Source organism: Sceloporus occidentalis, unplaced genomic scaffold, assembly GCF_023333645.1.
Source record: "Sceloporus occidentalis isolate IW3139 unplaced genomic scaffold, rSceOcc1.0.p SCAF_257, whole genome shotgun sequence".
Classification (NCBI taxonomy): Eukaryota; Metazoa; Chordata; class Lepidosauria; order Squamata; family Phrynosomatidae; genus Sceloporus; species Sceloporus occidentalis.
In genome coordinates, this window is record NW_028317237.1 from 94,007 (window position 1) to 119,709 (window position 25,703).

Here is a 25,703-nt window from a genome sequence, read left to right on the forward strand (position 1 = left end):
ATTTCAACATTCTACATGGGTTTAAAAAAAATTCCCCCATTGGACCAATACAGTTACACAGCACATATCTAATGCCCCTCTATTATTTCTGAGAATATGGTGCATTTTTACTGTGGAAATTTAAAGCTATAGGGCCCCAAATATCAGCCCAGTAGACAGCAACCGTCATTTTTCAACATTCTACATGGGTTTAAAAAAAATTTCCCATTGGACCAATACAGTTACACTGCAGATATCTCAAACACATGCCCCTCTATTATTTCTGAGAATATGGTGCATTTTTACTGTGGAAATTTAAAGCTAAAGGGCCCCAAATATCAGTCCAGTAGACAGCAACCGTCATTTTTCAACATTCTACAGGGGGTTAAAAAAAATTTCCCCATTGGACCAATACAGTTACACTGTATATATCTCAAACACATAACCCTCTATTATTTCTGAGAATATGGTGCATTTTTACTGTGGAAATTTAAAGCTATAGGGCCCCTAATATCAGCCCAGTAGACAGCAACCGTCATTTTTCAACATTCTACAGGGGGTTAAAAAAAATTTCCCCATTGGACCAATACAGTTACACTGCAGATATCTCAAACACATGCCCCTCTATTATTTCTGAGAATATGGTGCATTTTTACTGTGGAAATTTAAAGCTAAAGGGCCCCAAATATCAGTCCAGTAGACAGCAACCGTCATTTTTTAACATTCTACAGGGGGTTAAAAAAAATTTCCCCATTGGACCAATACAGTTGCACTACAGATATCTTAAACACATGCCCCTCTATTATTTCTGAGAATATGGTGCATTTTTACTGTGGAAATTTAAAGCTATAGTGCCCCAAATATCAGCCCAGTACACAGCAACCGTCATTTTTCAACATTCTACATGGGGTTAAAAAAAATTCCCCCATTGGATCAATACAGTTACACTGTAGATATCTCAAACACATGCCCCTCTATTATTTCTGAGAATATGGTGCATTTTTACTGTGGAAATTTAAAGCTATAGTGCCCCAAATATCAGCCCAGTACACAGCAACCGTCATTTTTCAATATTCTACAGGGGGTTAAAAAAAAAAATCCCCATTGGACCAATACAGTTACACTGCAGATATCTCAAACACATGCCCCTCTATTATTTCTGAGAATATGGTGCATTTTTACTGTGCAAATGTAAAGCTATAGGGCCCCAAATATCAGCCCAGTAGACAGCAACCGTCATTTTTCAACATTCTACATGGGGTCAAAAAAAATTTCCCCATTGGACCAATACAGTTACACTGCAGATATCTCAAACACATGCCCCTCCATTATTTATGAGAATATGGTGCATTTTTACTGTGGAAATTTAAGGCTATAGGGCCCCAAATATCAGCCCAGTAGACAGCAACCGTCATTTTTCAACATTCTACAAGGGGTAAAAAAAAAATTCCCCATTGGACCAATACAGTTACACTGCAGATATCTCAAACACATGCCCCTCTATTATTTCTGAGAATATGGTGCATTTTTACTGTGGAAATATAAAGCTATAGTGTAATTTAGTTATAAATATAAAGGTCCTGGTATATGTCACTGTCAAACAACCCCCCAATATGTGTTCAGCAACATCTCCTGAGTATGGTGATACCCCACATGTATAGGTTTGTCAGATTGTTTGGCTGGTAAAAGGCTACTTTTGGGACATGCGTAATTCAGGTAGTCATTTGGTCATTCTGCCTCTATATCCTCTTTGGATCATCTTTGAAGCAGACTACTTCAATTTACCCCATCAAACCATATATTTTTGAAAACTAGACACCACAAAGTATTTCAAATGCTGGTATTTTAACCCTTTTATGCATGTGATTCTACTACCTGTCTTTCCCAAAATTTAATTTTGTTTTTTTTTTCCACACAAATTGTACTTCAGGAATGAATTCATAGCTCCTGGTATGCGTCACTATCAAACAACCCCCCAATGTGTGTTCAGCAACATCTCCCGAGTGCAGTGATACCCCACATGCATGGGTTTGTCGGGTTGTTTGAGATTTAAAATCCCACATTTGGGAAGTGCGCTTTTTTTCTCTATTTTGGTCAGTCTGTACCTATGCCCTATTTTTGAGACAGGCCACTCCAATTTACCCCATCAAGCCATTTTTTATTAAATTAGACACCCCTTGGTTATTTGAAGTGCTTTTATTTTAACTCTTTGTATGTTGAGATTTTAGGACTTGCTCAAAATAATAAACTTTATTTTTTTTTTTTTATTTTTTTTTATTTATTTATTTTACACATTTTGCTGGTACTGGATGGTTCCTCTGGTGACATCACTGCATAATAATTTTTAAATGTTAGCACATTTTTTTTTAAGCTTTTATTTTCCTTTTTTTTTTATATTTTACTAATCACATTGTGATTAGAAAGCTGGGCTCCATTGACTTTCATGGTTGAGTGCAGTGCCTGTATTCAACCTGCAAGTGGAGCCAGAGTTCTCTAGAGGGTCTGGCGAAGAGTTCTTCTTATTTTACTAGGAATTTTACTAGGAATGGTGGTCTGACTGATCCATGGATAGTAGGAGCTATCCGTATGAGGGACTGACTGGTGATTCCTCAGCCCTCAAACAGGGGTATCCAGCCTTGGGTACAGTAACCCTGTAACATTGGTGGCAGCAGTGGGATGAATCCCACGACTTGGATGAAATCCAAACCACCAACTGGCCAGAGCATATATGGAGCAGGTCTATGAGAATTGAAGACGAGAGACACCAAGAGATATCCTGGAGGCATGTAGCAAAACAAAGGCTACCCTAATTGCGGACTGCAGAGAGATGGACCAGCACCAGGATGCCTCAGAGAAAAGCCTCAGACCGAGTGCTCTACAAAAGAACATTCTATCTCTGCACAGCAGCAGCAGTCGCCGCGACGGCGAGGGAGACCTCCATCCTCCACGCTGCAGTCCCGCCAGCCGCAGCCGGGAGACAGGTCCCGGTGTCCGCACTCACTCCTCTTCACACCACCTAGTGGCGCCGGCAGGAACTAAATCGGCTTATACTGGGAAATTATGTATACGCCACACGCAAGATGGCCTCAGAGGAAATAACGTAACGACAATTTGAATATTTGGTGGGACATCTCTAATTGGCGCCAAACTCCTGTGCCTATTTAAGAGACTCTCAAACATTCAGCCATTGCCTTCTGATGGTCGTGCCTATCTCGGTAGTGCCTATCTCAGTACGCGTTCCAGTTGTTTTCCTGTTATTGATCCGGCTTATCCCACGACGTTCCTGTTCTCCGGTATCCTGACCTCGGCTTATCCCACGAGGTTCCTGTTCTCCGGTATCCTGACCTCGGCTCTCTGGACCATCCCTTACCAGTCCTACCTGACTTCGATGTCTCCTTTCTACGCTGTGTCGTGACAGAGGGAATGCCATATTTTTACAGATATGTGCCATATATTTCAATATTCACTTGTGTTTAAATAAATGTTACTAGTTTTGCATAAAAGAATATAAAAATATTTATATTATTTAACCCATTAACGACCTTTGCCGGTTCAGGACCGTCACGGAAAGACGGTCACTTAACGACCTTTGACGGTCCACCTCCTAAACTTCAATGGTGTCGCCAGAATGCCTCGATCAGGCACCAAACACTTACCCTGGGATGGACTGTGACCGCTCCGGAGAGCGGTCACAGCCGCCGCTGCCGGTGATCTTCACCATCGGCAAGATGGCGACCGTCCTGAAAAAAAATAATAAAGACAAAAAAGTTCGCTAGAAGGTCTCCAGACCCTCTAGAGAACTCTGGCTCCACTTGCAGGTTGAATACAGGCACTGCACTCAACCATGCAAGTCAATGGAGCCCAGCTTTCTAATCATAATGTGATTAGTAAAATATAAAAAAAAAAAGGAAAATAAAAGCTTAAAAAAAAATGTGCTAACATTTAAAAATAATTATGCAGTGATGTCACCAGAGGAACCATCCAGTACCAGCAAAATGTGTAAAATAAATAAATAAAAAAAAATTAAAAAAAAAAAAAAAAGTTTATTATTTTGAGCAAGTCCTAAAATCTCAACATACAAAGAGTTAAAATAAAAGCACTTCAAATAACCAAGGGGTGTCTAATTTAATAAAAAATGGCTTGATGGGGTAAATTGGAGTGGCCTGTCTCAAAAATAGGGCATAGGTACAGACTGACCAAAATAGAGAAAAAAAGCGCACTTCCCAAATGTGGGATTTTAAATCTCAAACAACCCGACAAACCCATGCATGTGGGGTATCACTGCACTCGGGAGATGTTGCTGAACACACATTGGGGGGTTGTTTGATAGTGACGCATACCAGGAGCTATGAATTCATTCCTGAAGTACAATTTGTGTGGAAAAAAAAACAAAATTAAATTTTGGGAAAGACAGGTAGTAGAATCACATGCATAAAAGGGTTAAAATACCAGCATTTGAAATACTTTGTGGTGTCTAGTTTTCAAAAATATATGGTTTGATGGGGTAAATTGAAGTAGTCTGCTTCAAAGATGATCCAAAGAGGATATAGAGGCAGAATGACCAAATGACTACCTGAATTACGCATGTCCCAAAAGTAGCCTTTTACCAGCCAAACAATCTGACAAACCTATACATGTGGGGTATCACCATACTCAGGAGATGTTGCTGAACACATATTGGGGGGTTGTTTGACAGTGACATATACCAGGACCTTTATATTTATAACTAAATTACACTATAGCTTTATATTTCCACAGTAAAAATGCACCATATTCTCAGAAATAATAGAGGGGCATGTGTTTGAGATATCTGCAGTGTAACTGTATTGGTACAATGGGGGAATTTTTTTTAACCCTCTGTAGAATGTTGAAAAATCCCATTAGCTGTCCACTGGGATGATATCTGGGGCGCCATAGCTTTAAATTTTCACAGTAAAAATGCACCATATTCTCAGAAATCATAGAGAATGGTGCGTTTGAGATATCTGCACTGTAACTGAATTGGTCCAATGGAGGAATTTTTTTTAACCCTCTGTAGATTTTAGAAAAATCCCATTTGCTATGAATTGGGCTAATATTTGGGGCGCTATAGCTTTAAATTTCCACAGTAAAAATGCACCATATTCTCAGAAATAATAGCGGGGCATGTGTTTGAGATATCTGCAGTGTAACTGTATTGGTCCAATGGGGATTTTTTTTTTAACCCCCCTGTAGAATGTTGAAAAATGGCAGTTACTGTCTACTGGGCTGATATTTGGGGCGCTATAGCTTTAAATTTCCACAGTAAAAATGCACCATATTCTCAGAAATAATAGAGGGGCATGTGTTTCAGATGTCTGCAGTGTAACTGTATTGGTCCAATGGGGGAATTTTTTTTAACCCTCTGTAGAATGCTAAAAAATGCCAGTTGCTGTCTACTGGGATGATATTTGGGGTGCTATAGCCTTAAATTTCCACAGTAAAAATGCACCATATTCTCAGAAACAATAGAGAATGGTGTGTTTGAGATACTTGCACTGTAACTGAATTGGTCCAATGGAGGAATTTTTTTCAACCCTCTGTAGATTTTTGAAAAATCCCATTTGCTATGAATTGGGCTAATATTTGGGGCGCTATAGCTTTAAATTTCTACAGTAAAAATGCACCATATTCTCAGAAATAATAGAGGGGCATGTGTTTGAGATATCTGCAGTGTAACTGTATTGGTCCAATGGGGACATTTTTTTTAACTCCCTGTAGAATGTTCAAAAATGACGGTTGCTGTCTACTGGGCTGATATTTGGGGCCCTATAGCTTTAAATTTCCACAGTAAAAATGCACCATATTCTCAGAAATAATAGAGGGTTATGTGTTTGAGATATATACAGTGTAACTGTATTGGTCCAATGGGGAAATTTTTTTTAACCCCCTGTAGAATGTTGAAAAATGACGGTTGCTGTCTACTGGGCTGATATTTGGGGCCCTATAGCTTTAAATTTCCACAGTAAAAATGCACCATATTCTCAGAAATAATAGAGGGGCATGTGTTTAAGATATCTGCAGTGTAACTGTATTGGTCCAATGGGGAAATTTTTTTTAACCCCCTGTAGAATGTTGAAAAATGACGGTTGCTGTCTACTGGACTGATATTTGGGGCCCTTTAGCTTTACATTTCCACAGTAAAAATGCACCATATTCTCAGAAATAATAGAGGGGCATGTGTTTGAGATATCTGCAGTGTAACTGTATTGGTCCAATGGGGAAATTTTTTTTAACCCCCTGTAGAATGTTGAAAAATGACGGTTGCTGTCTACTGGACTGATATTTGGGGCCCTTTAGCTTTAAATTTTCACAGTAAAAATGCACCATATTCTCAGAAATAATAGAGGGGCATGTGTTTGAGATATCTGCAGTGTAACTGTATTGGTCCAATGGGGAAATTTTTTTTAAACCCATGTAGAATGTTGAAAAATGACGGTTGCTGTCTACTGGGCTGATATTTGGGGCCCTATAGCTTTAAATTTCCACAGTAAAAATGTACCATATTCTCTGAAATAATAGAGGGGCATGTGTTTGAGATATCTGCAGTGTAACTGTATTGGCCCAATGGGGAATTTTTTTTAACCCCGTGTAGAATGTTGAAAAATGACGGTTGCTGTCTACTGGGCTGATATTTGGGGCCCTATAGCTTTAAATTTCCACAGTAAAAATGCACCATATTCTCAGAAATAATAGAGGGGCATGTGTTTGAGATATCTGCAGTGTAACTGTATTGGTCCAATGGGGAAATTTTTTTTAACCCCATGTAGAATGTTGAAAAATGACGGTTGCTGTCTACTGGGCTGATATTTGGGGCCCTATAGCTTTAAATTTGCACAGTAAAAATGCACCATATTCTCAGAAATAATAGAGGGGCATGTGTTTGAGATATCTGCAGTGTAACTGTATTGGTCCAATGGGGAAATATTTTTTTAACCCCCTGTAGAATGTTGAAAAATGACGGTTGCTGTCTACTGGGCTGATATTTGGGGCACTATAGCTTTAAATTTCCACAGTAAAAATGCACCATATTCTCAGAAATAATAGAGGGGCATGTGTTTGAGATATCTGCAGTGTCACTGTATTGGTCCAATGGGGACATTTTTTTTAAACTCATGTAGAATGTTGAAATATGACGGTTGCTGTGTACTGGGCTGATATTTGGGGCCCTATAGCTTTCAATTTCCACAGTAAAAATGCACCATATTCTCAGAAATAATAGAGGGTTATGTGTTTGAGATATATACAGTGTAACTGTATTGGTCCAATGGGGAAATTTTTTTTAACCCCCTGTAGAATGTTGAAAAATGACGGTTGCTCTCTACTGGGCTGATATTTGGGGCGCTATAGCTTTAAATTTCCACAGTAAAAATGCACCATATTCTCAGAAATAATAGAGGGGCATGTGTTTGAGATATCTGCAGTGTAACTGTATTGGTCCAATGGGGAATTTTTTTTTAACCCCTTGTAGAATGTTGAAAAATGACGGTTGCTGTCTACTGGACTGATATTTGGGGCCCTATAGCTTTAAATTTCCACAGTAAAAATGCACCATATTCTCAGAAATAATAGAGGGGCATGTGTTTGAGATATCTGCAGTGTAACTGTATTGGTCCAATGGGGAAATTTTTTTTAAACCCATGTAAAATGTTGAAATATGACATTGATCAAGTACTGCGCTGGTAATTGGGGTGCTATATCTTTAAATTTCCACAATAAAAATGCACCATATTGTAAGATATTATATAGGGGTGTGTATGTGAGATATGTGCAGTGTAAATGTGTTGGTCCAATGGTGGAATTTTGTAATATATGCAGAAATGTTATAAAAGGTAATTTGCTAGATATGAGCGGATATTTACCTTTAATTTGTTTAATAAACGTATCTAATTTTGCAGGGAGATATATTTGTGTGAGAACTCTGCAAAATCCACTAAAAATTGTAACATTATATGATTATTATCACATTTCCAGGTCTAATGCACCTTTTGCTAATCTAAAGAAAAAGCGTCTGATGGCATGACCACTGATTTGAAAGTGTCTGATAGCTTGACTCCAGTTATTTTGATCTACTGGGGAGCTGGCCCTTCCTGGCACAGTTAAGCACCAGAGTTCCTTTGGTGTGTGTGTAGATTCCTCATTCTGGTGACCAACATATTACAAGTGTCACCAGTGTTCAAAATGACAAAGATCGATATGATATTTCAGAGGGTTTTCTCTAAAAACCAATTTAATTTTTCTCCCATTATATCCTATGGGCATTCACTAAAAAATGTAATTTACCTGTCATTCCATAGAACACAGCTATAATTCCACTTAATATGAGTTTTAGATCCTGTCTCTGTACTAGGGGAGTATATACAACAAAGATCTATATGATATGTCAAATGGATTTCTCTGAAAAACAAGTTTGATTTTTCTCCCACTATATCCTATGGGCATTCACTCAATACTGTCATTCACCTGTCATTCCATAGAACACAGCTATAACTCCACTTAATATGAGCTTTAGAACCTATACCTGTACTAGGGGAGTATTTGTGCCAAAGATCTATATGCTATGTCATATGGTTTTCTCTAAAAAACAAGATTATTTTTTCTCCCATTATATCCTATGGGCATTCACTCAAAATGTCATTCACCTGTCATTCCATAGAAAACAGCTATAATCCCACTTAATATGAGTTTTAGATCATGTATCTGTACTAGGAGAGTATATGTGCCAAAGATCTATATGATTTTTCAGAGGGTTTTGTCTGAAAAAAAGGTTTGATTTTTCTCCCATTATATCCTATGGGCATTCCATCAATACTGCCATTCACCTGTCATTCCATAGAACACAGCTATAATCCCACTTAATATGAGGTTTGGAACCTATAACTGTACTAGGGGAGTATACATGACAAAGATCTATATGATATGTCAGAGGGTTTTCTCTAAAAAACAAGTTTCATTTTTCTCCCATTATATCCTATGAGCATTCACTCAAAACTGTCATTCACCTGTCATTCCATAGAAAACAGCTGTAATCCCACATAATATGAGTTTTAGATCCTGTCTCTGTACTAGGGGAGTATATGTGCCAAAGATCTATATGATATTTCAGAGGGTTTTGTCTGAAAAACAGGTTTGATTTTTCTCCCATTATATCCTATGGGCATTCCATCATGATCCGAGCACTTGACAGCTTGTGGGTCATGCTAACGTGTTTAAAACATAATGTAATGTACCATAAAATAAATGAGACGGACAACCAAATGGATTTTGAAAAAGCCACAGCTTTATTTATTGTAAAAGCACTGTGACACATAAAACTTTATTTGAATTTTAAAACGTACACAACTTTGTAACATTGTAACCTCCATGACTTAGGGTCCCTCCACCCCTACTACCACACTTCACTCGATGGAGGTTACTACCACACCCCTTAAGGATAAACCGACATCCTTTCCAGACAGCTCCACCTCCGTCCGGGAGCTGCCACCAACTTTTGCCGTGCACCCCTACCACGAGCCGTAAACCGCACCAGCACGTGGCATAAGCACAACGGCCCCCTCATTCCCTTGGGACCGTGCCCGTGGGAAACGCCCACAAAACGTGACAAATAAACACGGTTCCCATACCTCGGATGAGAAACCACCCAATTATAACCAGGTACCACGAATAAGTATCCTAAAAACAGCCAACCGGAACCTCAGTTCCCCGCCACGGCAAATGCATTCGAACCTACTTGAATGCAGTGGCTCCTCCACACAGCAACCGCCTTCTCCAAACCAAAACGAACATCCAGCAACCAAATATCAGAACCTATATCCGTCAGATGAACACCATCCGCCAGAAACAAAGACGAATTATCGCCCTCGAGATCCGGGTGGGGCACAACTATCCCCCCAAACCGGGACACAAAACGGGAAATAGATTTATTAACCTTCACCCGCGCCCTGTTGACACCCTGAAGAGATTTAGCCCCCCTCCAAAACAGCCGAGGCGTGATGTGGGACCAAACCACCACTAGCCCAGGGAAACGGGTCCACAACTGCAGCAAATCGCACTTAATATTCCGAACTAACACCCGCAAAGGAACCACGCAAAGATCGTTACCCCCCCCATGAAACACCAAAACATGAGGGGGCGAACCAACGGCAGCCCGAGCATAAAACTCCGACAGGACAAAATCCCAAGACTTGCCCCGAAACCCAAACCATCGAACCTGAGCATCACTGAGCGGGAGACCAAGCTGAGTACCCTGAACGCGCACCGCAACCCTCTTTTCAGCCCAGTAGACGAAGGAGTGCCCGAAAATCCAGACACGGCAACGCTCACGATCTGAAAAAGAGCAAGAAAGTAACAACAAACATCAGAGCAAGAAAACAACTAAACCAACGAAGGCCGAACATAAGAGCGATAGCGAGCAGAACCCCAACGCCCCAATCTCATAATCGACGCCTCTGGAAGACCCCACCTAGCCGCCTCCGTAGCGGCCCCAATACGGAAGGAATGAGAGGCAAATTCCCCAGGAGACAGGCCCAGACCCAATAAACCCTTACGGAAAACGGCCACAAATTGAAACTGGGACAAAAAGGAGCCGTCAGCGTGAACAAAAAGGGGGCCCGGGACCTGCGGACGTAACCGCAAAAAACGAACTAAGCAATCCACAGGACAGAGGTCAGAACCGACCAACTTGCGCAGCACAACAGCAAAACCCCTGCCCGACTGATCAGTTTTAGATCTCCTGATAACCAGACGAACGTCGTCACGACCCACACACACATCCTCAAGACGAAGTCCACCGCTGAGGACTCGCGACGGGCTGACCAACTCACTAATGCGGGTCGCCCCAAAAAAGGCCACCACAAAAGCCGCGCGAAACAACACCTGTTCATAGAGATCCGTACAAACCAAACGGCCACAGAGCTGACCCAGAATAGAAAAGGTTACCGGCCTCCGCGTATCCCGCGTCCGAAAACCCTTCCGAAAACCCCGAAGCGCCTGCTGAACAAGAAACTCCTTACAAAAATCAGCGTCACCAACCAACTTGCACCTGAAGGACACCGCGGCCATCAGCTGATTGACCCTGGACACCGACACACCTTGTTCAAAGGCCTCACCCAGATACCTCAACATAGCCAACACTCTTCCTTCAGTTGAAGACGAGTCGCCAGACGAAGCCAGGAACGCATCCCACACCGACCAAGCCCTCTGGTAGGCCGTCCAAGTAGAGGGAGCCAGGGACCGCTGCAGCAACATCAACCTGCGACGTCCCCCATGGTCCAAAGCCAAGGTGGGCAAGCCAGACCCTCCTGCGACGCTCCCGGCGCCAGCTCCCAGAACCGCGACCACAGCTGTCGAGACAAAGCATCCGCTATGGAATTGTCCACGCCAGGGATATGGACAGCCGTCAAAAACATATTCAACTGCAGGCAGCGCAACACGAGATGCCGCAGCAAACGTAACACAGGGGGGGAGGAAGCAGAAACATTGTTAATGGCCAACACCACGCCCATGTTATCACAATGAAGCCGCACCCTCTTATTCCGCAGCAAATCCCCCCAGAGTTCCACGGCCACCACAACTGGAAAGAGTTCCAGGAACACCAGATTCTTGCAAAGCCCAGAGGCCGTCCAAGCCGCAGGCCAAGAGGCCGCGCTCCACTGACCCTGGAAGAAAGCCCCGTAACCCACGCCACCAGCAGCATCAGTATAAAACTCCATATCGATGCTAGCCACCGGCTCGTCCATCCAAATAGCCTTCCCATTAAACTCACTCAAGAAGACGTCCCAAACAGCGAGATCTTCCCTCAAATCCGAGCTAATCCGAATGAAATGATGAGCCGAACAGACGCCCGCCGAGGCCAAAGCCAACCGCCTGCAAAAAACCCGCCCCATCGGGATAATGCGACACGCAAAATTGAACTTCCAGAACAAGGACTGCAACTGCCGCAACGTAACCTTTTGAGCCTCACGGAAACGACCGACCCACGAACGCAAATCAGTAACTTTATCCTCGGGCAGCTGGAAAATCATAGACACCGTATCGATTTCGATGCCCAAGAACTTCAGCCGGGTAACAGGGCCCTCCGTCTTATCCAGGGCCAACGGAACCCTGAAACGACTCATGACCCCCTGCAATGTTGCCAAAATCATGGCACAGACCGGAGAACCACTCGGACCGACACACAGAAAATCATCCAGATAATGGATGACGGACGGAACCCCAGACTCCTCCCTGACCACCCATTCCAAAAAACAACTAACCGTTTCGAAATAAAAACGGAGATCGAGCACCCCATAGGCAAACACTTGTCAACAAAAAACTGCCCATCCCACATACAGCCCAGGAGGTGAAAACAATCCGGATGAACCGGCAATAGCCGGAAGGCCGCCTCTATATCGGACTTAACCAACAAGGCACCACGACCATAGCGCCGAACCCAATGCAAGGCTGAATCAAAGGAAGCGTATGAGACCCTACACAGCTCCTTGTCAATACCATCGTTAACAGATCCCCCCTTAGGAAAGGAGAGGTGATGTATCAAACGGTACTTGCCTGGTTCCTTCTTGGGCACCACACCCAAAGGGGAAACCCGCAAATTAGGAAGAGGAGAACTATCAAACGGTCCCACCATGCGCCCCAACTCAACCTCCTTGGCCCATTTCTCCCCCACCACCCCAGGAAACGACAAAGCGGATTTCAAGTTCCGGGGGGCCCGAAAAACATCCCCCTCCCGAAACGGAATGTAGAAACCCTCCGAAAAAACAGAAAAAATCAACTCAGCATACCTATCCAACCAGGGGACCATCTCATTTACCCTCACCGGAGTCGCCCCCTTTTCCTCCAGCACCAGAGGCCTTTCCCTCCTTTGCCTTTTTAAAGCACTTGGACAGGGGGTGGGATCCGGCACACTCTGAACACTCATGTTTGAACCTACAAGTGGAGCCCCACTTACACTGGCCTTCATTGAATTGCCAGCAATAGCCCTTTCTGGGACCCGCCGACGGCGAGCTATGGGCTCCGCCGGCAGACCCTGAAAAGGGCTGCCGTACCGGAGCCGTAACCTTAAGCCACAAAGCAATGTCCTTGTGGTCCCAACGAATGGAGGGACGCACCGCCTTGCGCTGACGGAATTGCTCATCATAACGGAGCCAAGCCAAACTGCCATAAACCCTATGCACCTCGCCAATACTATCCATATAACAGAACAGCTGCGAGCAGTGATCAGACGCCCTTTCACCGATAATACTGGCTAATATGGCAAACGCCTGGAGCCAATTTTGAAAGGTCCTAGGAATCAGCCAAAACCTACGCCGTTCCTCATCCTCCTTCTTTTTCTCCTCCGTCTTGGATGACCTATCCAAATTAAATCGCTCCAAAGGCAGCAGGGTGAAAATATCGACATATTCACCCTTCCATATCTTTTCCTTAACCTCCTGCTTGAGATGGGCCCCCAAAGGGCCCTCGAAGCAAACATAAACTTTCCCTTTCGCCGTGTCAGAAGGGCGAGCCAAATCCCCTGCCTCCTTTGCACCAGCCGCAGCCGTAGGGGACACAACTGCAAAAGAGCCCGCGCCGGCACCCCCTTCCCCCACAGCAGCCGATCCTAAAGAAGAGCCAGGGACAGACGGCACTTCACCGGCGCGAGCCACACCACTCTCCCAGACAGAAGCCGGGGACGCGCTCCCAAGCGTAGCAGACGGAACAGCAGCAGAAGCAGCCGGAAACTTGTCTAAAACTGCCTTAAAGGCGGCAACCAGAGATCCCCAATCCCCAGGAGGAACCACCGGACCCTGTGCAGCCGCCCCAGCCACATGCGCAATGGACTGCTGAGAAGCCTGAGATAACCCTGCGGGACCAGTATCCCCTGTAGACTCACCGAGCTGGCCGTTCACTCCCCCGCCGGCTACTGGTAGACGCCGCATCCAGCCGTCCCGCCGTCCCTCCGACTCGCTGGCACGACGCCAGCCACGTGACCCCTCCTCAACCGTCGACTCGCGCGCCTCAGTTGAGGCCTGCTCACCACTCGCCGCGACGGCCGACGGCCAGGATCTCAGTCGTCTGCTCGGGCCAGCCGACATCTCCGGACTCAGCCTCACCGGCGGACAAGTCCTCCGCGTCCTCGTAGACCTCTCCTGCGGCACCACCGGATCCTGCGTCGCTCCCGCCGACAGCTGAGCCGTTTCCTCCGCCAGCTGGGCCAAATGCTCCTCGATCCAGGACGTCCCGAACTGCACCGCCGAATCCTGGACCTGAGACAGCAGCCCGTCAAGGTCAGCCATGGCACTGAAAAGAGAGAGCAGGTAAGAAACAAAAATAGGCTTTTTTTTTTTTTATTTTTTACAATAGGAAACAGAAAAACTTCTTCACTGCTTCCAACGTTTTAAAAAGTGGAAGGCCACGACCCCTGGCCTTCCTTAAATAGCCAAGTGGCCACACGCCCACTTGATTTGCCTAGGGCCAATCTGAGGTCAAGCCTGACCCTTACAATAATCAAGGCCGGATCATGGGGCCCCTCCTGCTATTTTGTGGTGTCTCCGGGGCCTACTATACTGCCATTCACCTGTCATTCCATAGAACCCAGCTATAATTCCACTTAATATGAGGTTTCGAACCTATAACTGTACTAGGGGAGTATACATGACAAAGATCTATATGATATGTCAGAGGGTTTTCTCTAAAAAACAAGTTTCATTTTTCTCCCATTATATCCTATGGGCATTCCCTCAAAACTGTCATTCACCTGTCATTCCATAGAAAACAGCTATAATTCCACTTAATATGAGGTTTAGAACCTATACCTGTACTAGGGGAGTATGTGTGCCAGAGATCTATATGATATGTCATATGGTTTTCTCTAAAAAAACAAGATTTTTTTTTCTCCCATTATATCCTATGGGCATTCCCTCAAAACTGTCATTCACCTGTCATTCCACAGAAAACAGCTATAATCCAACGTAATCTGAGTTTTAGATCACATGTGTGTCCTAAGGGAGTATGTGTGCCAAAGGTCTAAATGCTATTTCTTAAGCTTTTATTTCAAAATCAATTATTCTTTTCCCTTCCATTATAGTCTATGGGCATTCCTCCCCATTATAGTCTATGGGCATTCCATTTTGTCATTCGTTTTAGTATGTCCCGTTCAGGAGTTATTGTGCAGTAGCAGAGTCACGGGACAGGGCCTGGTGCAGGGCGATTACACTCACCCGAGTGGGCATCTAGAGTTGTGCAGCCACATACCAGCACCCTGACATAGCATCTGATGTTGTCCAGAACAGAGCAGAACGTGTAGATATTCTGCAGGCACCCTGGAGCAGGCATGAGACATAGCAATAGAATCATGTACAGGATGCTGCAGGCTGGGAGAATGGAAGCTAAACAGATTATTAACAGAAACATAGCAAGCAAGGAGGACAGAGCAAGGAACAGGGAGACCGAGCAAGGAACATAACCAGACAAGACATACATGATCACTTGAGTTGCTTCTGCATTGAGATTTTTTTAAGTAGGAGTTAAAAAGAAACAGGAGTTTAAAAGAGAAAAAGGGGTCACACAAGGTACTGTATTTATACTGTTATATTTATTGGACTGTTTTTTGTTGAACTATAGTTCTGTACTTTTAACTGTTTATTTTTGACGGGTGTTCTTGTTTAACTGTTATTTTGTAGATTTCTCATTGATTTCTTTTTTCTTACACTTGATTGTGAGTATGATTATGGGAGTTAGCAAGATTGATGATCTGACTCAATGCACATCTTGCCTCATGTATGCATGCCTGGATGAATCCGTCCAGGGTCCATACCTCTGTGGCAGGTGTGAGCAAGTGGCTTCTCTGGAAGCTAATATTAGAGATCTGGAGAAGCAAATTGTCTATCTCTCTCAAAGTTGCAATCTTGAAAGGAGTCTGCTGCTCACTGAGCAGAGTGTAGTGGGGCAGGTAGTGAAGAGGGAGGAGATAAGTCAGCTGGGGAACAGTCATGTAGTTGGGTAACAGTTACACGTGGAGGAAAGAGGAAAGGTTTAGCTAGTCCTGACCTTGTGCAACCTAACAGATTTGCCCGCTTGAGTGAAGATGTTGGGTGCATCAGCTCAGGAGTAGCTGTACTGGAGGAAGCTGTTCCTTCTTACAGCCGAGGGAACAGCCCCTCTAGTATGAGTGGGGTTGAGAGCGTGAGAAAGGCTAGACAGGTTGTGTTGGTAGGGGACTCTATTATTAAGAGTATAGATAGGGTAATCTGCCGCTCTGATAGGCTCAACCGGACAGTTTGCTGTCTCCCGGGTGCTCGGGTCCGGCGTGTTGCTGACAGAGTGGATGGATTATTGGGAGGGGCTGGGGAAGACCCGGCTGTCATGGTCCATATCGGTACCAATGACAAAGTCAGTGGAAAATGGAACGTCCTAAAGAATGATTTCAGGGAATTAGGAGATAAACTGAATAAAAGGACCACCAGGGTAGTATTTTAAGAAATATTACCTGTGCCACGTGCAACAGTAGAAAGGCAACAGGAGATCAGGGAGGTAAATGCGTGGCTAAAGTCATGGTGTAGGAAGGAGGGTTTTGGCTGATTTTGCACTTGGGTACAATCTTTATAGAGGTGATGGATTGCACCTAAACGGGGTCTGGTGTGCCCTCTATTGGTAAGATACATTGAGTAGCATTGTTCCATATGCTTGAAATCCAAAGTTATTATGCTACTCAATGTATCTTACCAATAGAGGGCAGCATTCTGCCCGAAGATATATTAGCCAAATATGGTAGTGTGATCATTTTCATTTATTAATTATTCAAATAAAATATATTCCCATGATCTGCTGGTCTCCCCGCTGCAACAGTTAAATGTCCGCACTCGAACTTGCAAACTTTTTTTTTTCTAGTAATTTTGGGGGTTTTTTTGTATTAAACTGTTAGACGAAAGGATCATGGGAATATATTTTATTTGAATTATTATGCTAAGTTAAATGTCCATACCAGCGACTTTGTTGGTCGATGGCACGGACATTTAACTGACACAGCGGGGAGACCAGCTGTGTCCCCGCTGTGTCAGGTAAATGTCCGTACCAGCGACTTTGTTGGTCGCTTGCACAGACTTTTAACTGTTGCAGCAGGGTCCCAGGTTGTTGGTTTTTTTCTGCATTGCAACCAGTGGTAAGGGGCCGTGCGAGTAAGCCTATTGGTCGCTTGCACAGCCCTTTAACCTACGGATTTCTGCTTCCATTATCCAACGCAGCATCACAGGGGATAACAGGAGCTGGAAATCAGGAGTTAAAAAGGGCGTGCGAGTGAGCCTATTGTTTAACCCTAAACACCCCATCAACCATAACTGCCCCTAAATTAACCCTAAAGACCCCATCAACCATAACTGCCCCTAAAATTAACCCTAAACACCCCATCAACCACAACTGCCCCTAAAATTAACCCTAAACACCCCATCAACCACAACTGCCCCTAAATTACCCCTAAACACCCCATTAACCATGACTGCCCCTTAAATTAACCCTAAACACCCCATCAACCATAAATGCCCCTTAAGGCACCATAAGGCAGATGTGGTCCCTATATTCAAAAAGGGTTCAAACTCTGTGCCCGGAAATTATAGACCTGTGAGCTTAATTTCTGTGGTTGGGAAAGTATTTGAAGGGCTGTTTAGGGATAATATTCAAGAATTCAATGGGAAGAACAGTATTATAAGCAAAAATCAGCATGGTTTTATGAAACATAGGTCCCGTCAAACTAATTTAATTGCATTCTACGAAGAAGTAAGTAGAAGTGTACATCAGGGTGTTGCAGTGGATGTAATCTACTTGGATTTTGCCAAGGCGTTTGGCACGGTTCCACACAATAGGTTAGTATTCAAACTGAAGGAAATTGGTCTAGATCAGGGGTGGGCAATTAATTTTCCCATGGGGCCACATGAGAAATTGGAATGGTTTTAGAGGGCCAGACCTCTACAAACTACAAACTCCGAAGCCTTGTCCATTTTGTTAACTTATGTGCTGTTTAATAAAGTTATTCAAGCCTACGTCATTGGTAGAGGTGCTTGAATAAGTAAGGCCTGAATAACTATTAGCACAGCACAGAAGTGAACAAAATGAACAAGGCTTCGGAGTGCATACCGTATTTTTCGCTCTATAAGACGCACCTGCTGATAAGACGCACCTAGATTTTAGAGGAGAAAAAAAAAGGAAAAAATATTTTGAGCTAAAAAATGGGCTAAAATATTTATTACAATAACTGAATAAGCTATGAACACAGTAAGACACACGCAGTAAGACACACACAGACACAGTAAGACACACACAGACACAGTGAGACACACACAGACACAGTGAGACACACACAGACACAGTGAGACACACACAGACACAGTGAGACACACACAGACACAGTGAGACACACACAGACACAGTGAGACACACACAGACACAGTAAGACACACACAGACACAGTGAGACACACACAGACACAGTAAGACACACACAGACACAGTGAGACACACACAGACACAGTGAGACACACACAGACACAGTAAGACACACACAGACACAGTAAGACACACACAGACACAGTAAGACACACACAGACACAGTGAGACACACACAGACACAGTAAGATACACACACACACAGTAAGACACACACACACAAACACAGTAAGACACACACACACACACAGTAAGACCTCCCTCCCTAACCCCCCTTCTCAGTATCTCCCCTCTAACTCCCTAACCCCCCCTTCTCAGTATCTCCCCTCTAACTCCCTAACCCCCCCTTCTCAGGATCTCCCCCCCCGCCCCGGTCACTTACCTTAAACTCCTGTGTTGGAAGCGTGAGGCGTTTGTCTCGGGTGCCGGCGCTTCACTGCTGATCGCCGGCGTCTGACGTCATATGCCGGCGCCCAGCGTAAAGCGCCGGCACCCGAGACAAACGCTTCCAACACAGGAGTTTAAGGTAAGTGACCGGGGCGGGGGGGGACACCGGACTCATTGGTGAGTCACCAGGACACTCTTTGCGGGCCGGTCCGAGCTATTCAGCGGGCCGGATGTGGCCCGCGGGCCGTGCTTTGCCCAGGTCTGGTCTAGATGCAGCTCCGCAGCCTGGATGGACCCTGACAGGTACTGCTGGTCAGGGCAACAAGCCAGGTCAATACCAAGAGATCACTAATAAGAGCCAAACCAGGAGCCAAGAGCAGGTACTGCTGGTCAGGGCAACAAGCCAGGTCAATACCAAGGGATCACTAATAAGAGCCAAACCAGGAGCCAAGAGCAAGGTCAGAACAAGCCGGGTCAAAACAGGTAGAATCCAACATGAAACAGCTCAGGGCCTGGAAGCAGGGAAACAGCAAAGCTGAATACACTACAATGCAAAGGCCTGGAATGATGGATTCAACAGGTATTTAAGGGGGAGGGTTGCACCCAGGTAAATCCATGCAGCTGGTCAATTCCTTAGCATACAGTGATCTGACAGGTGACCACTAGGGGCTGCAACAGACATGAGACCTCAATAAATACAGAGCCCAGGCTGACAGGGCAGAATACTGACACTGCTGATTTATAGGCTACAAAAAAAAAATAGGATAGAGCCTATTGAACAAGGTGAATCAAAATTTTGTTCTCAGAATCTTGTTTTCCGAGTCCAAAGAAGATGTCACAAAATACTGATGTGCTTCCTTGGTAGTGAATGCCCTCTTACTCATTTTCAATGAAAAATCCCAAGCTAACAGACTAAACAACCAAAAACAGCTATCTTAAAAAACAACAATTATAAAATCATAAATAATGTAATAAATGTAAATAAATGACATATTGATGTTTAGAATGATCTGGATAACTCCCTTCTCTCTCTCTCTCTCTAAGAATTGTCACTGATAAAAGAGACAGAAGTCATCTCTGGTTGAGTGACAGGAGACAGAAGGTTGTAATTAATGGTGTATATTCAGGAGAAGGTCTTGTGACTAGTGGGGTTCCTTATGGACCAGTACTGGGACCCATAGTTAATAGTTTTATTAGAGATTTTGCAAAATGTCTTTTTGCAGATGATACAAAAGTCTGCAACTGGGTAGAAATTCTCAGCCAAATAGCAAATTATTTAAATCAGAAGAGTGGTCGAAAGTGTGGCAGCTGCAGTTTAACCCCTTCAGTCCCAGGGGTTTTTGGTACCTCAAGTCCCGGAGCAATTTTGCCATTTTTGCGGTATGTTGGTTCAGCAATTATTCCCCTTTCCTGCGAATAGTGTACCCATGTAAACTATATATTGTTTTTTTCAAGGAAAGAGGGAGCTTTCTTTTGATACTATAATTAGATAATTAGCTTAAAATATAGGTTGAGAAATTAAGTAAAAACTAGCGAACATTAGAATTTTTTTTTTTTTTAATATTTTCCCCTCTGAATCCTCACAAAATTAGGTAAAGTGACAGAAAATCCCCTCCAAGTTTATCAATTCAGGTGTCCTGATTTTAGAAATGCCTAATTTATATAGAATTTCCATACTTTCCCAGTACTTATTGGGAACATGCTATAATGTGTACATTATTCTTTATAAAGCCGTAGAATTTTTACAGGTATGATGGGATTGCAACTCTAATTTTAAACAAATATACAAAAAATACCCACAAAAGTATATATTTCTGTAAAGCAGACAACCCAGACTATCATATCAGGAGTATTTTGGCACTCTTCATGCAGCTATTTGGCCATCAATCGCTGTCAAAGGTGGCCACAGAAATTATTTCCTGCAGTTTTTTTCACCAACACTTCTGTGTTGCTTAGATTTTTTTTGCACGGGGCTTGTGTTACGGCAGAGAAAACCGGCCAAAATTGTTTTGCTGCATCTCCTGATATCTCCTGATATTTTTTATACTTATGGCTTAACAGGTTTGGGGGTTGTGAATGGGGGCAGGGGGGTTATACCTTTTAGATATTGTGTTAGGGCAATTGGATGTAAGGGTTTTTTTTAATGTTATTATTACTATTATTATCTTTTTTAGATTTTGTAAAAAATTTTGTATTTGTTTTGTATTTTTTTTTTTTTTTTTATTGCACTGTTATCAGTGCAGTATGGTTAGAGGTCCTCTTGAACATGTTATTAATGTCAGTGATGTCACAATGAAATCACTCAGCTCACTTTATTGTTTATTTTCTTTTATTTATTGTATTATTTTAGGGATAAAAAAAAATCATTAACATTTTTTTTTTGATTCCTGTGTCAGCTTGTGTGATCATCCTGCACCGATCACACTGTGATCTCTATTCAAGTCTCCATAGACTTGCATAGAAATCACAGTGTCTGTGATCAGTGCCTCATCGGAGCGATCTGATATCCCAGCAGGGTCGAGACAGGCCCTGCAGGGAATATCCTGTCCTCTGATGACCTTCAAGGGTGATGTCAGCAGTGAAGCGACCCAGGAGGGAATGCGTGATCGGGCATTTAAAACTGTAACTGTTCTGTGGCGTTCCCGCGATGCTGGCTTCTGCTGACAGATGGGAGCCCAGCCTGATCTCCCGTCAGGGCGTACCGGTACATCCATAAGGGTTTCCTGAGATGCGCTTTATGGACGTACAGGTATGTCCATAGGCAGTGGCGTCGCTACAGGGGGGCAAGGGGGGGCAATTGCCCCCCCTAGGATATTCCTTGCCCCCCCTGTTGCCCCCCCCGCCGAATTTGGAGCCACCCAGGACAGTCCCCTTGACTGCTAACGACGGCACCATGCCGTCGCTAGCACTATCTTACCTTGATGGAGCGTAGTTTCTTAAAATGGATGAATTGTCTGAATGAGGGAGAGCATGAGTTAATATGTGGATGAATTGTCTGAATGAGGGAGAGCATGAGTTAATGTGTGGATGAATTGTCTGAATGAGGGAGAGCATGAGTTAATGTGTTTGTGTGTATCATAGATGTATAATTGTGGAAGGGCAAAGATGGCACTAGCAGGATGTTTGAGCCTTGGGGACCGAGATGGCACAGGCTGGGTGTATATGGGACAAAGATGGCAAATCGTATGTGTGTTATCTGGGTGCTGGCCAGGTTCTATGTGGACAGTGTGGACGCCAGGGCTTGCTTTGGGGTGTGCAACCTGTGATTTATGCCTGTAATTTAGAGGTTTTAAATATACCTTTAATGCTGTGTTTTTATGTGAATTCCAATTGATCTGTACCTGCAAAGCTGGGTTTCTGTGTTATTCTGTAGATCCATATCTGCTATGCTATGTTTCCATACATTATTTATGTATACCTGCAAATACAGGATTTGTATGTCTGATTCTATTTATTTGATATATATACCTTCAGTGCTGAGATCACAAGTGAATTTCAATTGATCTATACATGCAAAGCTGGGTTTGTGTGTTAATGTGTTGATCTATACCTGCTACCGGCAGCAGGGTCTAATATTTATATATATATATTTATATATATATATCGGCAGCAGGGACTAATATTAATATATATCGGCAACTGGGGCTAATATTAATATATATGGGCAGCAGGGGCTAATATATATATATCAGCAGCAGGATCTAATATTAGGCCCTGAAATCATTTAGTGCAAAAGTTAAGGTATTGTGTTGTTTAAAGGATTTCAAGGATTAGTCGTACTAAATTGTGGCTTCAGGCTTCCCATGTTGAATGATCAAGTATTGTATTGTCCAATAACAAAAGTATCATTCCATAGCACATTACTTTTGGCTATATATATATATATATATATATGTTTTTTCAGTGGTATGATTTAATGGTGGGAATTATTAATGCCCCCCCAGTTTGACTGTGATATCTTGTGTGCCCCCCCTATATACTGTTTCTAGAGTCGCCACTGTCCATAGGGGACTGAAGGTGTTGATTGATAAAAGTAAAAAAATGGCAGAATATAGTATTTGGGGCACTATTCTGTCAGTTACAACAGAAGAGAAGGACTTAGAAATAATTCTAAGACTTCAGTGGAGGGTCTTTAAACCCCATTGAGAAATTTCGCTGCAGAGCTTTGCATTCTTATGCAGGGTCTCCTTTACACTTAGGGGTGGAACTGAGTTATACCAGGTATCTGGCTTTTTACTAGACTTCAGTCTAGTCTTCAGGCGAACATGAAAACGAACACGAAGAGTGCATTTTCGTGTTCGTTCCGAAGACACGCCGAAGAGAAGACAGTGGCTGTAAAACGTAGGCGAAGACGAAGACACACACCACGAAGATCTTCGTGATCGTCTTCGTCTACCACTCTCCCCGGTCCCTTCCCCTTCTAACTTACCTTGGCATCGCGGCATCGCGGCAGTTCACGGAAGTAGAAATCCACAGGTTCGCCGTCACGGGTTACAGGGCAGTGCGAATGAGCCTATTGGTCGCCTACAGGGACCTCCTCTGGCATCAACCAATTGGTTGATGCCAGAGGAAGACCCTGCAGGTGACCAATAGGCTCACTCGCACGGCCTTTGTAACCCCTGACAACGAACCTATGGATTTATTCTCCCGTTAACCCCTTCGATGCTGCGTTAGATAACGGGAGCGGAAATCCATAGGTTAAAGGGCCGTGCAAGCGACCAATAGGCTCACTCGCAGGGCCTTTTAACCCCTTAAGGTGCAACAAGTGCACCAGGAGCCTAAAAGTCTGTACGAGTGACCAACAGAGTCGCTCGTACAGACTTTAAAAAGTTAACCCCTAATGAAGCAACTTGTCCGGCAGATCCCACTGGTCTCCCTGTTCTATCATTTATTAACTGATAGAACAGGGAGACGAGTGGGATCTGCCGGGTAAGTTGCAGCATTGGGGTTTTAAAAGTCTGTACGAGCGACTCTGTTGGTCTCTCGTACAGACATTTAAAACCCCAATGCTGCAACTTACCCGGAAGATCCCACTCGTCTCCCTGTTCTATCAGTTAAATGTCCGTACAAGCGACTTTATTGGTCGTTCGTACGGACATTTAACTGATAGAACAGGGAGACCAATGGCATTTGCCGGACAAGTTACGGCACCAGGAGCCTAAAAGTCTGTACGAGCAACCAACAGAGTCGCTCGTACAGACTTTTAAAACCCTAATGCAGCAACTTACCCGGGCAAATCCCACTGGCCTCCCTGTTCTATCAGTTAATAAATGATAGACCAGGGAGACCAATGGTATCTGCCGGACAAGTTACGGCACCAGGAGTTTAACAGTCTGTACAAGCGACCCTATTGGTCGCCAGCAGGGGGCTCGTCTGTCATCAACCATTGGCAGACGAGCCCCCTGCTGACGACCAATAGAGTTGCTCATACGGACATTTAAACTCCTGGTGCCAGAGCTGCTGCGGTACGTGTTAACCCCGTATTAACCCCTTAACCGGAAAAAACGAAGAAAAAACGAACACGAAGAATATCCACGAATATTGGCCCGAAGAGAAGACAGGAACAGGCAAATATTCGCGGAATACGAAGAATTTTTTTTTCCCGAAGATGAGCACGAAGACGAACACGAAGAGCCCCCTGGTGCCCAAGTCTACTTTTTACTAGCATGCCAGCAAACATGGTCAGGTAAGACAGCTGCATGCTGGCACTTTAATATCCTCCGAAGCATCTGTTACCATGGCAAGTAGCCATATTTGGCTGCCTATTCCATGGACTGGTTGCTGCCTAAAGGTATAAACGTAAAGAAGTTGAAAATTGGACTGACACAGCAGCATTCTTATCTCCCCCATTGAAAGTCAGCACAGGACGAGGACGAGGGCAGGAGCAGGCAGGTAAACCGAAAAGCTGAGCCGAGGTCAAGGACAGGAGCAGGCAGGATAAACTGGAACAAAGCCAAGATCAAAACCGAAGAGTAACAAATAACAGCGAAACAAAGCCCAGAGAGAAAAAATAAACTCTTTGACAGGCAATGAGTGGTCAGCTAAGGTGTCCTTTAATAGTCCCCAGGTAGATAACCCTGCCTCCTGCTAATTGCTGGAAAAAAGGTAATGTCTCTCTAATTAGCGGTCTGTCGCAGGTTTAAGGGTCGTTTAAGTTACATAGTTAGCTCGATAGCTCGTCGGCTTCCTCAGGAGAAATTTCAAAAGAAATTTAAGAAAAAAAGATTTGCAAATCTTTTCGTTTTTTGGAAATTTCTCCTGAGGAAGCCGGCGAGCTATCGGCGAAACGCGTTGAGAGACGTTCAAGAGTTCATACCGGACTATTTGCAGCTACAGGACAGTTGAGTCATAAAAATGCTTATGCACACTATCGTTTTAGTTGTGCCACATCTATTTGTAAGTGCATTCAGACTTTCTTGAAACCATCTCTGTCGAAGATACTGCACCATTCCGGTTTATTTGTTTTTACAGATTTTAGAAGCTATTAAATAAGAACATTTTATTGAATCTTTTGATGAGCCTGTTTTATCCAGCCCGCTTGTGAGTGGATCTTACACCATATTAAAGTTTTTTTCAGTTTTAACATATTGCACTATTATTGTATTTTAGTTGTTTCCCTATGTATATCAAGCTCAGCCTTTCTTGCTGTTGATCCAAAAGAAGGCAAATAACCCAGTTGTGGCTGTTTCCAATTATGCACAAAATAGGGGAACAAATTATTTCTTGACCCCAGAATGGCAGTCAGATCTTTCCTTGGATCAAGAAGCTGTTTCCCCATAATTTAAAAGTTATATCCCTGAATATTATGTCTTAGGCAAGTATACATCCAATTGTTGTTTAAATGCCTGTACAGACTTCCTGTGTTCAGTTCGGGCGAATATTTGTGTACATTCTTCGTGGTTTTTT